Here is a 13,659-nt window from a genome sequence, read left to right on the forward strand (position 1 = left end):
GGGGTTTGGGGCTCCACCTCGCAGTGCTCTTGGCTCTGTGCTCGGGCCACCAAAATGAGTCTGTCTGCGTGCAAGGCGTGACCCCTGGCCCCTCTGCTGTCTCCCAGCCCTCTTTCCTTTTCTCTTTTCTGTTCTTTATCTTTTCTTTTCCATCCCTACTCTCCCTCCCTCTCTCGCCCTCTCCCTCCTCCCGCCCTCTCCATACCCTGCAGTGCTCGGGGCTCACTCCTGGCAGGGTTTGAGGGATCGTACGTGGTGCCAGGAATTGAACCTGTGTCAGCCACCTGCAAGGCAAGCATCCTACCTACCATACTGTCTCGGGCCTGTCTTGTTTTATTTTATTGTTCCATTTTTTTCCGCCTTATTTTTAAATTTTGGATTGCCGGGCTCTTTTTAGCTTCATTTTAAAATCTGCCCATTGCTAAAAAGGCTCTCCCTGATTCTGTACTTTGTTCCCAGCAAGTGGCCAATATGATGATGAGGATGAAGAGAGAGTTTACAGAAAGTCAGAATTCAATATTTCCTGTTTTTGATAACCTCTTGTTGCTTGATTGAAATGTGGATTCATTAACGCCCCTTGCGACTCAGCTGACATACGAAGGATTCATCGATGAAATTTATGGCTTCCAGAACAGTAAGTGAAGCGACATCATTTACTAATAGGTTAGCTGAGTAAAATCAATCTCAAAAGTGTCTGTTTTTAAAGGTGCGGCCTTTGTGTATAAGTCAGAATACTTGAAAATGTCAGGCACTGACTTTCAGCCCAAGGTTAAAGCGAGCTCGAGCCAGGACACCATCGGGGAAACTGAGGCGAAGGCCTTGTGCAGAGGGCCATGCGGTGTGCAGCCCCGCTGCTCAGGCCGCCCAGGGAGGCGTGAGGAATAGAGCGTTTCTGAGGGGTGCCTGGGTCTGAGGTCAGGGGGCTTTGGCCCCGGGTGTTAGATTCTGTAGCATTTCAGATCTGAGTGGGGGCTAGGAAAGCTCACGGGGCTAGTGCCAGGCGCACAGCCAGCGCTCGGTTCCATCCGCGCTCCTGCCTCGTCCAGTGAGCACTGAGCCGGGAGTATCTCCTGCTGGGATACAGTCTGAGAAGTTTCCCACAGTCTGATTCGTGTCTTTTCTTCATAATACGGAGCCCCAGGCCGCAAGAGGGGTAACTCCGGCGACTTCAGGAGTGGCCCTGGCCGGGGGCTGGGGAAACAGCCCTGGGGATAGAGCCCCGGTCTGGAAGGACGGGGATGCAGCTAACTGCATGGGGTCTCTCTGGGGACACAGAGCCCTGCAGCTGCTGAGTGTTGGCCAAGTCCAGACAGTGCTGTCTGTCCAGTGTGCCAAGCTGGTTATCGCAGAGTGGATTGCGATGGTGTGTGTGTGCGTGTGTGTGTTCGTGTGTGTTAGTGTGTATGTCACTGCAGTGGTGAATGCGTGGCTCAGTGACAGCGGCCACGGAAGCAGAACAGGACCACACATGGAGGCATTTCCACACAACAAAGCGTTTTCCTGCTCTTTCATGATTATGGGGGTGTTTCCGGTTTTTTTTTTTAATTTATTTATTGAATCACTGTGGGAAAGGTTACAAAGCTTTCAGGTTTATGTCTCAGTCATGCAAATATCAAACACATTTCCCTTTACCAATACTTATTTTTTACCCTGAAGAACCCCAATAAAACCCCACCCCCCACCCCTCCCCGTCCCTGTGAGGCAGATGAATTCTAGTTAACACTCTATCTGCTTTGATTATATTCATTGTTTCAATAAGATTCACCACTATTATTTAGAGTTTACCCCCCCCCCCCAAATCAGACATGCTGAAAAAGCATTGTGAAGTGATTTGCTTTCTACAGCTGGGTTCAAGAATTAAATGTTGGTTTTGGATTTCTGCTATTTTACCTATTGACCCTGGAAGTATTTCTACTGAAAGTCAGATAGTTAAGAAATTGGTTTCTGTGTTCTGGAGTCGTGGCCGTGCTGGAGAGCCGCTCGTGGGGGGCAACTGGTGACCTCGGTAGGGCGTGAAGGACGGACCGGAACGCCCCCCTTCCCATGAGGTTTTAGTCGCCCCCACACCCCCGGCTCATACCTGCTGTCCACAAGGCTCCCATGTGGCCGCCATCTTTCTTTCCAGAGGGAGGAGGGTGGAAGGGAGCAACACCCTTTCCCCTCTGGGCAGAAATGATTGCCTGGATTAACACATAGTCCTTTCACTTTTCTGCTCCAAGCTGCTGGGTTCTGCATTAAGCCCTTGTGCTTCTGGGGCTGTGGCCGTGCTGGAGAGCCGCTCGTGGGGGGCAACTGGTGACTTCCGTAGGGCGTGAAGGACGGACCGGAACGCCCCCCTTCCCATGAGGTTTTAGTCGCCCCCACACTCCCGGCTCATACTTGTTGTCCACAAGGCTCCCATGTGGCCGCCATCTTTCTTTCCAGAGAGGAGAGGGCGAATGGGGCAACACCCTTTCCCCTCCGGCAGACTTGATGGCCTGAATCAACGCATAGTCCGTTCACTTTTCTGCTCCAAGCTGCTGGGTTCTGCATTAAGTCCTTGTGCTTCTGGGGCTGTGGCTGTGCTGGAGAGCCGCTCATGGGGGGCAACTGGTGACCTCGGTAGGGCGTGAAGGACGGACCGGAACGCCCCCCTTCCCATGAGGTTTTAGTCGCCCCCACACCCCCGGCTCATACCTGCTGTCCACAAGGCTCCCATGCGGCCGCCATCCTTCTTTCCAGAGAAGAGAGGGCGAATGGGGCAATACCCTTTCCCCTCTGGGCAGAGATGATGGCCTGGGTTAACTCATCGTCCGTTCACTTTTCTGCTCTAAGCTGCTGGGTTCTGCATTAAGTCCTTGTGTTTCTGGGGCTGTGGCCGTGCTCCAAACTTAACTCTGATTTTCAGGGAGAAAGATTGGGTGGTTTACTTCTCATTGATCAGTTTGTATATAGAGAGATGTCGCGCGGCCGCTTATGCGGCCGCGCAGTTTTGAGAAAAAGTCCTCGTTCCCGCATACTCGAGCTGTGTTTGTAGAGGCTTCTGGTCACCGGGGTTCCATCTGGGGGAGGCGGGATGCGGCGCCTACTCCATCTGGAACTTGCCGGTGATCTCGGCTCTTTTTGGAACCTGTTTTTTCTTTTTTTTTTTTCCTCCGGGATCCCGCACCCTCCATGTGTTCCTTCTCTTATGCTGAACGCTTCAAAGATGGCGCTGGGGGGCGGGCTGTGGGCGTGACTTCCGGAATCAGAGGTTACCTGGGAGGTGTAGTCCAGCAGATTTGAGAAAAAGTCCTCGTTCCCGCATACTCGAGCTGTGTTTGTAGAGGCTTCTGGTCACTGGGGTTCCATCTGGGGGAGGCGGGATGCGGCGCCTACTCCATCTGGAACTTGCCGGTGATCACGGCTCTTTTTGGAACCTGTTTTTTCTTTTTTTTTTTCCTCCGGGATCCCGCACCCTCCATGTGTTCCTTCTCCTATGCTGAACGCTTCCTCCGGTTTGTTTTTTACCAGTTGTTCCAAAGGATAACTTCTTAAGTTGCTTCCTTTTGTGGGGACAGTCGTAATCAGTGCCCAAGGGACTGTGGGGCTGATCTCGGTGATATTCTGCTCTGTGGGGCCAGTCCGTTGCCCTGGGGCCACCGGGGCTGTGCCTGGCAGCGGCTGGGGGTGATGCCACACACACAGTCCCTCCCCAGAATCCTGCTCCGAGCTTTCACTGGCACAGGAGCACCCCGTGCGAGGGGTCCCCACCTCCTGGTGCTTCTGCAAGTCCCTCGAGGGATCTGGCAGAGGTGCTGGGGTGGCTGGTGCGGAGGTGTGAGAGATGGGGCTTGTAGGGTGCCTCCGGGGGGAAGGCGTTTTGGGAGCTCACAGTCTCTTCACATCACACACTTACTTCTGATGAAACATTTAATTAAGGGAGAGGGCTGGAGTGATAGTACAGCGGGTAGGGCATTTTCCTTGCACGCGGCTCAGCCCGGGTTCGATTCCCAGCATCCCATAGTGTCCCCTGAGCACCACCAGGAGTAATTCCTGAGTGCAGAGCCACTAGTGACTCCTGTGCATTGCTGGGTGTGACCCCCCAAAAAAGAAAAATTTAAGAGAAATCTGAAAAACAAGGAGAAATTGGGCTTCCCCATAACCCCCCAGCTCTGCGCCCGTGGCTGGACCGAGAGCGATGGCAGGTCCGTGCAGGAGCTGCGTGCAGGCTGCCTGGGCCAGCAGCTGCCCCTCTGCTTTGAGCTGGAATGCGAGGTCTGGCCGACCTCGTGTATCTCAGCATGTGCTCAGGCCCCGGGTCCCGCGGCCACCGTGGCGTGCTGTCTCCAGACGCTGGTGCCCGGGCTGTTCTGAGGGGCTTAGGATTTGGAAAGCATCCGAGAAGTATTTTTCTTCCGTCGTTCACTTTCTCTCCCACATTCTCCGATGCAGGAGTTCTTCTTGTTGCTTTATGATTCTCAGCACCCACCCCACAGTGCTCAGGGCCCACACGGGGCAGTGCTCAGAGGAACAGACAGCTGGATTTGAGCGTGAGCTGCCCCCGATGACCCGTCTCTCTGGACCCACAGCAGTGGAGCTGATTGTGTGTAGACACGTCGGGATTTGTGTTGAAAGTGGAGGAGATGATTTTTTGAAAGGAACCAACTTGGAGCTAGAGGCAGTGCAGCAGTTAGGGTGAGTTTGGTCCCCAGGACCGCATATGGTTCCCCCAGTCACTGCCAAGAATTAGCCCAGAGCACAGAGCCAGGAATAAGCCTTGAGCACTGACAGGTTTGGCCCCAAAATCAGAGAAAGGAAACAGAAAGGAAAGAAGCCGTCAGAGCTGTCTCCGGCCTCAAGCAAACTTCCATGCTGAAATGATTCCTGGGATCTTGTTTTTGTTTTTGTTTTTGTTTTTCTTTTGACTTTTCTTTTTCTTTTTCGTAGAGTATCTTGCCTGCATGGCAAAGTCTGGCAAGCTACCCGTGACGTGTTCTATATGGCAAACACAGTAACAAGTCTCAAAATGGAGACGTTACTGAGCCCGCTTGAGCAAAATCGATGAACAATGGGAGGACAGTGACAGGGGTCACACTTGGCAATGCACAGGGGTTACTCCTGGTGCTGCACTCAGGAGTTACTCCTGGCGGTGCTCAGGGGGCCATATGGGATGCTGGGACTCGAACCTGGGTCTGCCCCGTGCAAGGCAATCACCTTCCCTGCTGTGCTATCACTCCAGCCCCATCCTGGGCTCCTCTTGTCTTGTTGAAATGGCGGTATAGATGGCATGCACTTGCACGCGCCAGCAGGACAGACCTGCAGTTAGGCCGCCCTGGGGCATGTTTCCTCGGGTGGCCCCATCCTGAGTTCAGTTCGGGCTGGCAGTGGCAGGAGGCGTCCCGCGGGCCAGGCCAGGGAAGCCGTGCGTGAAAAGCGTGAGCGTCCTACGCTCGTGCGCATCTAGTGACTCAAAGCCCAGTGCTCTCCCCTGACAGGAAGTCTCTGGAGTCTCACTTGGGTGTCCCCTCCCGTGCAGGTCATGTAAAGCTGCCACCTGAGAAATTCGCCCTGAAGAGGCAGGGTGACGGGCAGGACCTGCCCACAGAGTCCAAGAAGCTGCCGCTGAACTCAGCCGAGGAGCTCTACGCTGAGATCCAAGACCGCAACTTCAACGCCGTGGGCGCCGTGCTCAGCAAGAAGGCCAAGGTGATCTTGGCCGCCTTTGAGGTGACTGGGGCCTGGCGCCAGGCGGCAGGCGGGCTGTGGGCGCCCGGGGAAAGGTGGTGCCAGGCCCTCTTCTGGTGTCAGGTCCTTTGCCAGTCATCATCTGCATTCCCTGTCCCTCCCTCCTTCCTCCCAGCTGCTGGCGGTGGCGGCATCTCCACTAGCTCCTGCATCTACGGAATCCGGGTTCAGCCGGAGCAGGCTGGGAAGGCGTGTGATAATGAGAGCACAGTCCCCGGCCCCCAGCTTCGTTAGCACCTCGCGCCCTCCTGCTGCTCATTTAGTTTGGGTTCAGCTCACTTTTGAAACCTGAATCAGTAAAATGATAGAAGCTGAATTTTTTAACTCTGGGGGAAGTTTTTAAAAATCACTTTTTCCCTTGAAGGGTGATTTCCTGATTTCATCTTTTTTAGGAGTTATCTCCACAATATCAGTATTTGTATTTCTTTGGGTTTTTTTTTTTGTTTGTTTTTTGAGGGGAGGCACACCCAGAGGTGCTCAGGGCTAACTCCTGGCTCTGCGCTCAGGGATCACTTCTGGTGGGCTGAGGCAACCACATGGGATGCTGGGGATCGAACCCAGGCTGGCCGCATGCAAGGCAAGCACCTCGCCACTGTTCTGTCACTCTGACCCCATTGTTGTTGTATTTCTGAAGTTGCTTTTGTCTCACTTGGGTTTTGTTCCTCAATTTTTTATTTCCTCACCGTGACTTATAAAGCTATGGATAAGAAGTGTCCGGCATTCACTGTTCCAGCTCCGAGCTCGCCATGGTGTCCAGTTCCCTCCCTTCCCGCTGCCAGTGCTCAGGGCTGGCTCCTGGCAGGCCTCGGGGTTCTGTGGGGAGGCCGGGCACTGAGCAAGCGCCTCCCACACTGTATAGCTTGAACCCAGGAAACGTTTTACACTTGATTTGCTATTGTTGAGGTCTCAGGCTATATGATCGTTAGCTTTTGTGGCTTCAAGGCACAGTTTGCTGAGCTCCACATCCCTGGCAGGGACCATGCAGTGTCAGGTGTGGCCTGCGTGGGCCCTGGGCTCCCTCCCGTCCACATGGTCTCCCAGTGCTACAGGATGTGGCTGTCGCAGTACCTGGACCCACCAACCTGCCTTTTCTATTTTCATGTGGCTGTGGGATCTGGTTATAGCCTAATTCCTTTTGTGTCCATTTCTCACACTAAAAATTAAGTTGGGGGAGCCGGAGTGATAGCACAGCGGGTATGGCGCTTACCTTGCATGCAGCTGACCTGGACTCACTCCCCAGCCTTCCATGTGGTCCCGGTGCATGCCAGGAGTGATCCCTGAGTGCCAGGCCAGGAGGAAGGCCAGGGCACTGCCTTGCACGTGATTCAAACATGCCCTGGGCAACCCAAAGACCCAAATTCTTAAAAATGCACTCTTGGCAACCAGGGCTGGAGCTGGGGCACATTGTGTGTGTGTGGGGGGCGTGGGAGGGTGGGTCGCCTGGGTGCATTCCCAGCACTGCTTTGGCAGTGTCAGGGGCATGCCCCGTGTGTGTGTGTGTGTGTGTGTGTGTGTGTGTGCGTGTATGTGTGTGTGTGCTTGTGCGCACACGCACACACACAGGTGTGCAAGGCCCTGAGTGCTGTCCCCAGTACTGTCGTGACCTTCTCCCCTCCCTCAGGAAAGGCACAACGCCAAGACGGTGGGCGAGATCAAGCAGATTCTCTCCCAGCTACCCCACATGCAGGTGACACGGGGCTCCCTGGCCAACCACACCTCCATCGCCGAGCTCATCAGGGACGTAACGAGTGAGTGCCCTGTCCCGGGCTCAGGCTCAGGGTGTGTCACTGGCTCCCTGCTACTTCTGGGGGGGCCCCCGGCTACTTTTTCACTTGTGCATTGTTCCCTGTGCCAGCCGCTGTGTCCTCACAGAAATGTTCCGAGTGTGACTGTTGGGTTCTACGGGGTCAGGTGGTGCAGCAGGACTCTCCCAGGCTCTGGGTGGCGCCAGCACTGCTTCGCCAGACCTGGCAATACTTGCTGAGGTTGGTTTCAGTCTGATGTGGCGAGGAGCTGGAGTTGGAGCGGTACTGCAATGCCTGGCACACAGCCGGCCCGGGTTGGATCCCGGAGTCCCATATGGTCTCCGAAGCCTGCCAGGAGTGATCCCTGAGCACCACCGGGAGTGGCCCCCAAAGTAACCAAAGTAAAATGCCCTTGGGAAATTGCTTTAATTAGTGTGAAGGGGAAGCTGCTAGGGCCCAGGCCCCGGGGCTCTGTGTCTAGGCGCACCTCGGGGCACAGGCTGTCAGCCTCTCTGTACTGGAAGGTGCCTTCCGGGTGATGACTTAAACTTGGTGCTTGCTTGCTACTTTGCATGCCTCTGGGAGAAATGCTCATTTCTCCCACTTCTGAGTTGCTCGTGTGTTAATTATGTTTCAGCGTCTGAAGACTTCTTTGATATGTTAACCGTGGAGCAGGAGTTTATGTCTGGAATAGACACTGATCAGGTACGTGAACACTAAAACTGTTTTAGCCGATAGTTAACGAGATTGGCAAACAGAACTCGAGGTAGGAAAGGAATCGCTTTGATTGCTGCGTTTGGCCTAAATGCCTGTCAGGGCAGTGCAAAATGTGCGGAAAGAGATTCTGCCAAGGGATAGGTTTCTGTTGACCGGGGGTAGTGTGTGCATGTGTGTGTGTGTGTGTGTGTGTGTTCCATAGTGTGTGTGCGTGCATGTGTGTGTGTGTTCCATTTCGTGTGTGTGTGTGCGTGTGTTCCATTGCTGTTCGCTGTCCTCAGAGAAACAAGACCCAGCCCTGAAGCCCAAGACTATTGAAGCCCATCACGGATAATTTAAGAGCATGGGTTATATGATCCCTTTTCCTGTCTGCCTGTCAATAAATCCCGCATTCTCACTTGCAGCAAGCAAGCGCCCAAATTCCCCACAGTCCCTGCTACTTTACTGATGCTGCTCAGGTGTCGCTGACAAGTGGGACAGTTGCACCCGCCGCCCTTAGCCCCGGAGCTTAGGTTGTCCAGGGAGTGTGGGCAGGAGTATGAGCCAATCTCCAGCCTCTCCTTGATTGGGCCTCTCAGGGGCCGGGGAACGCCCAGGACTGCAGGCCCAGACCCGGCTCTCACACATGAATCTGCCACGACTCTAGGTCAACAGTTACATGGAGGACTGCATCGCCCAGAAGCATCCACTCATCAAGGTGCTCAGGCTCATTTGCCTGCAGTCGGTGTGCAACAGTGGGGTCAAGCAGAAGGTTCTGGATTATTACAAAAGAGAAATTCTCCAGGTCAGTGTTTCTAAGTGACTCATTTGCCAAGGGGGAAATTTTTTAAAAAGGCAGTTGGCCTTGCACGTGGCCCACCTAGGCTCGATCCCTGGCACCCATATGAGTCCCCTGAGCCCCACCAGCACTGATCCCTGAGCACAGGAAGTGGGGGGGGGGGCAAAAGCAAACAAAACAAAGGAGACATCTGGACAATAGCACGTCAGGAGGTGTGGTTGGCCTCCTTTTCTTACTCAGTTATTTCAGTACACTGTCATCTATCTTCCTTACGTTGGGCCCATGCATTCTGACTTTAAAGTGAAAATGTGGGGTCCAAAGAGCTAGAAAGGGGCTGGAGCAATAGCACAGCGGGTAGGGCGTTTGCCTTGCACGCAGCCGACCCTGGTTCGATTCCCAGCATCCCATATGGTTTCCCGAGCACTGCCAGGAGTGATTCCTAAGTGCAAAGCCAGGAGTAACCCCTGAGGATCGCCGGGTGTGACCTGAAAAGCAAAACAAACAAACAAACAAAAAAAACAAACAAACCAAGAGCTAGAAAGGGGTAAGGCACTTGTCTTGCATGCTGCCGGGTATGACTCAAAAACAATAGTATCAAAATGAGAGTGAAAATCTTCGCTCCCTCTTCGGAAGTGGGAGATCTAGCAGGCTCCCCAACTTCTCTTGCAGACATACGGCTACGAGCACATCCTGACATTACAGAACCTGGAGAAGGCCGGGCTGCTGCGGCCTGAGCAGGGGGGCAGGAACAACTACACCACCATCCAGAAGACCCTGCGCCTCTGGATGGACGATGTGAATGAGCAGGTGAGCCGAGTCTTCATGCACACGCATGCACATGCACGCCATCTAATAGGTGAGCTGAGCCTTCACGCACATGCATGTGTACCAACATACACACACAGACACATACATAGACATACACACACACATTTCCCCAGTGGTGTGGCATCCTGCTGGTGGGAAGGCGCTGCCCTTGCAGAAGCCAGGACTGAGAGGGGCTATTTGGGGGATGCTCTTTGAAAATGGCGGCTGGGGGGTGGGAAGCGGGGGCCCTTGTCCACTTAGGCCTCAGGGCGGGGGAGGCTGGTCTGGACTCAAGGAAGCCTCTGGTCAGGGAAAAGGCCAGCTTCAAGTAAGAGGATTGGGGACCAACACAACTGACTCACTGTGGGCAGTTGCGGCTGCTGGATTCAGAGTCACTGTGAGAGAGGGGGGGTTTCAGACTGGGGGTGTCTGTGATGCTGGGGGCTGTCACTCTCACCCTTGGGAGATTTGGGCTTGGCTGTGCCCTGGGGCCTCGCCCCCTGGAAGAATGCCTGAGAGTAGCTTGGCTGGGCTTAGAGCTCTCCACATTCCCTCCCCCCAGTGGGCCAAGTTTCTATAGTAGAAGTTTCTCACCAAATCGATGAACAGTTTTTCTTCTGTGGGGGTCGGATGGAATCTTTCCCGGGCAGACAATTGAATGTTCAGACCCAGCGGTGCTGGGGTTTGGCCACGCACCTGCCCTCTGCACATCCTGCCGGGCACTGGCACCTTCCAGCACACAGGGGCACCAAGCAGCTTTCTGAGATTGGTTTGAGACAGAAGGACTCAGGGCCAGGAGAGGTGAGGGCAGAGCCATGCGTCAGCTCTGCACCACCAGGTCTGATCCATAAAGCTGTAGGGGCGGGGGGGGGGGGGGAGAGAGAGAAGGAGAGAAGAGAGAGATTGGGAAATTGGGTAGAGGGTGGAGATGGCAGGGCTGAGCAGGGTAGGCTGGAGCACACTGTGTTCCTCCCCAAAGTCAAATCCAGGATGGCAGCGTGGAGGACGTTTGCCTTTAATGCGGCCAACCCAGGTTGTGATCCGTGAGTGCAGCACCAGGAGGGAGCCCTGAGCACCGCAGGGTATGGCCTCCACTGAAACAAACAAACACAAAAAGATCCCATGGCCCATTGGGCAGAGAGAGTTGGTTGACTCCAGGTGTCCCTCTCGAATCCTCCGCAGAACCCCACGCACATCTCGGCTATGCCTCCCTCAGCATGCGGCTGTCCCAGCTGCTCTCCCAGCCTGGTTGGCGCAGAATCGAGGAATTTCTGCACATCCTCCCGGGTCCCAACTTCAAGGAGCGGCAGCCGCTGCCCAGGTGCCTGCAGAAGAAACGTAGGTTTGTGAGTGATTTTGTTTTCGTGACCCGCCTTTCCCCTTGATTGAGTCTTGGCAAGACCTGAAGACTCTTTTCTTACATTCTCATTTTTAGAAATAAAATTGCTTACATTTTTCATTCAAACTCTTGAGGTTCTGCAGTGTGACCTCATGGCTGGGTGCAGGGTGTGCGGGAAATTCTGTTTCTCCCACACGCCCGTCCCAGCCTGTTTCCTACTGGTTATTTTCAGCACATATTTATTTATTTGCTTTGCTTTGGTTTTTGCTTGGGGCTTCACCTGGTGATGCTCAGGGGTTACTCTTGGGGGTCCTCAGGGGTCCATATTTGACTCTTTGATGCCTGGCAAGCACCTTCGCACTGAACTATCTGTCGGGCCGCCCGGACATTTTCTTTTTTAAATGTTGTCTTTTTCTGAAAGGTGGATTTTTGTTTACAAATATGATTTTATATGTTTTGTTTGCTATCTTTGTGACAGGGAGCACTTCTGAAAAATTTCTCTTTCGAAGTGTCAGCTTGGCTCTTACGGGCGCCCGGACCAGAACTCTGGCTCTATCTTCTGTGCGGTGAGGTTTCTCCATGCTTAGTCCCTTAAGAGTATCTGTAGACCCAAAAGCATTGATTTATGTGAGTTTTCAACCAGATGTTTTTCCTATGGCATATTCTTCACTGGAAAAAGGGAAAATTGGGCATGGCTGAAGTTCTGGCAGGCCGAATGAGACCCCTCACCCCCCAAGTGGGTAACCACCATCTAGAGTGTGCGACCCTCAGCCTCAGCGAGAAAGGGAGGGAAAGGGAAAATAAATACTGGAATGAAGGGGAAGATGCAAGGGGGAAACACATTGGCTTGATAATGTCTTCTAAAAACAGCATACCAGGGCCAGAGAGATAGTAAGGTGGGTAGGGCACTTGCCTTGCCCCTGGCAGACCCGGGTTCGTTCCCAAGCACCCCATAGGTCCCCCAAGCCCCGCCAAGTGTCACCCCCAGTGCCAAGCCAGGGAGTCAGCCTGAACCCGTGCACGGCCCCAACGCTCCCAGTGCCTGTCAACGCCCTCTGCGCCCTCTGCCATTGGAAGCTTGTGCAGGTGTGTTTGAGATGTGACCGCGTTTCCCTGCTTTCTTGGGTGTGTGAGTTGATTTGTGGTACTGCTGCTGCTGGTCTCAAGACACGACCTTTCTAGAACGCAGGTGCATCACCAGATTTCCGGGCACCCTTTCCCCTCAGCATGTTGGTCTCAGCAGCACCTTAAGAGAAAGAACCCGGGCCTCGCTGTGCCATCGGCCACTGTGGTTAACGTAAACAAATTTTTTTTTTAATACGGAGTTATGGCTGGAGCGATATTACAGCGGCAGAGCGTTTGCGTTGCATGCAGCCAACATGGCCAACCCGAGCTCGATTCCTCCACCCCTCTCGGAGAGCCCGGCAAGCTACCAAGCGTATCTCATCCGCCAGGCAGAGCCTGGCAAGCTCCCCGTGATGTATTCGATATGCCAAACTCAGTAACAACAAAGTCTCCAATGGAGACGTTACTGGACCCGCTCGAGCAAATGGACAAACAATGGGAGGGCCTTTACTTTTTTCACTTTACTTACGGAATTCTGGGTGGTGTGGAGATAGCTTAGAGGGCTAGAGCCCCAGCATCACCTGGGGAGCCCCGGGTTCAGGACAGGAGGGTCCCACACACCACCACATATGACCCTAGGGACTTTTAAAGAGGAATTGCAAGGGCTGGAGCTATATACATTCGGAGGGCATTTGCCTTGCACGCAGCTGACCCAGGTTCAATCCCCGGCATCCCATATGATCCCCGAAGCACCACCAGAATAATTCCTGAGTGCAGAGCCAGGGGTATTCCCTGAGGCTCGCCGGGTGGGAGTTGTTAGAGGTGTCTCTGTAGTAATACGCCGTTTTTCAAAATGAATGTTTTGTTTGGGTGCTCGGGGCTGGGCAGGGCCGGGCAGGAGCCGGCTTAGCTGTCCGCAGGCAGACACAGTTCCCGCTCTGAACAGTCACCTGGGCCCCTGAGCAGTTCGAAAGATGCCCCCTAATGCTTTCCTTTCCCTGAATCATCCTCTGTACTCTGCTCCAATGCAGAGTTTCAGGTCGTTTTCTGAGGACACTTTGGACATCCTGACCAGGGTGGCTTAGACTGAAGTGTGAGGCTGCACCCCAGACCTGGCGGACTCATCCTACGGAATCTTTGGGGATGTTATACTCACTCTGGGCTACTCTTTGGGAGGTCTCCCTCTACACCCTGCCCCCAGTCTGCACATCTCCACGGTGTTATTTTTTTATTGTTAATTTTTTCACCCGGTGATGCACAGGGGTTACTCCTAGCTCTGCACTCAGGATTTACTCCTGGCAGTGCTCAGGGGACCATGTGGGGTGCTGGGATTCGAACCCAGGTTGGCTGCATGCAAGGCAAATGCCCTCACTGCTGTACTATCGTTCCAGCCCCAATACTAGAAGCTTCGACCTGGGATTCTTGTTCCTTCGGGTCTTTTGCATGGAAGGGCGGGTGTGAGTCAGAACTGAGCGACTGTGGGCGTTGGGGGGATTCTATAG

At 53.9% G+C, this 13,659-nt stretch overlaps 1 pseudogene; it reads left to right on the forward strand.

Moving 5' to 3' along the window:
- The window catches only part of LOC130024589 (vacuolar protein sorting-associated protein 33A-like), a 31,722-nt pseudogene that overhangs the window by 10,704 nt on the left and 7,359 nt on the right, over window positions 1–13,659 (forward strand).

Source organism: Sorex fumeus, unplaced genomic scaffold, assembly GCF_029834395.1.
Source record: "Sorex fumeus unplaced genomic scaffold, SorFum_2.1 ptg000029l, whole genome shotgun sequence".
Classification (NCBI taxonomy): domain Eukaryota; kingdom Metazoa; phylum Chordata; class Mammalia; order Eulipotyphla; family Soricidae; genus Sorex; species Sorex fumeus.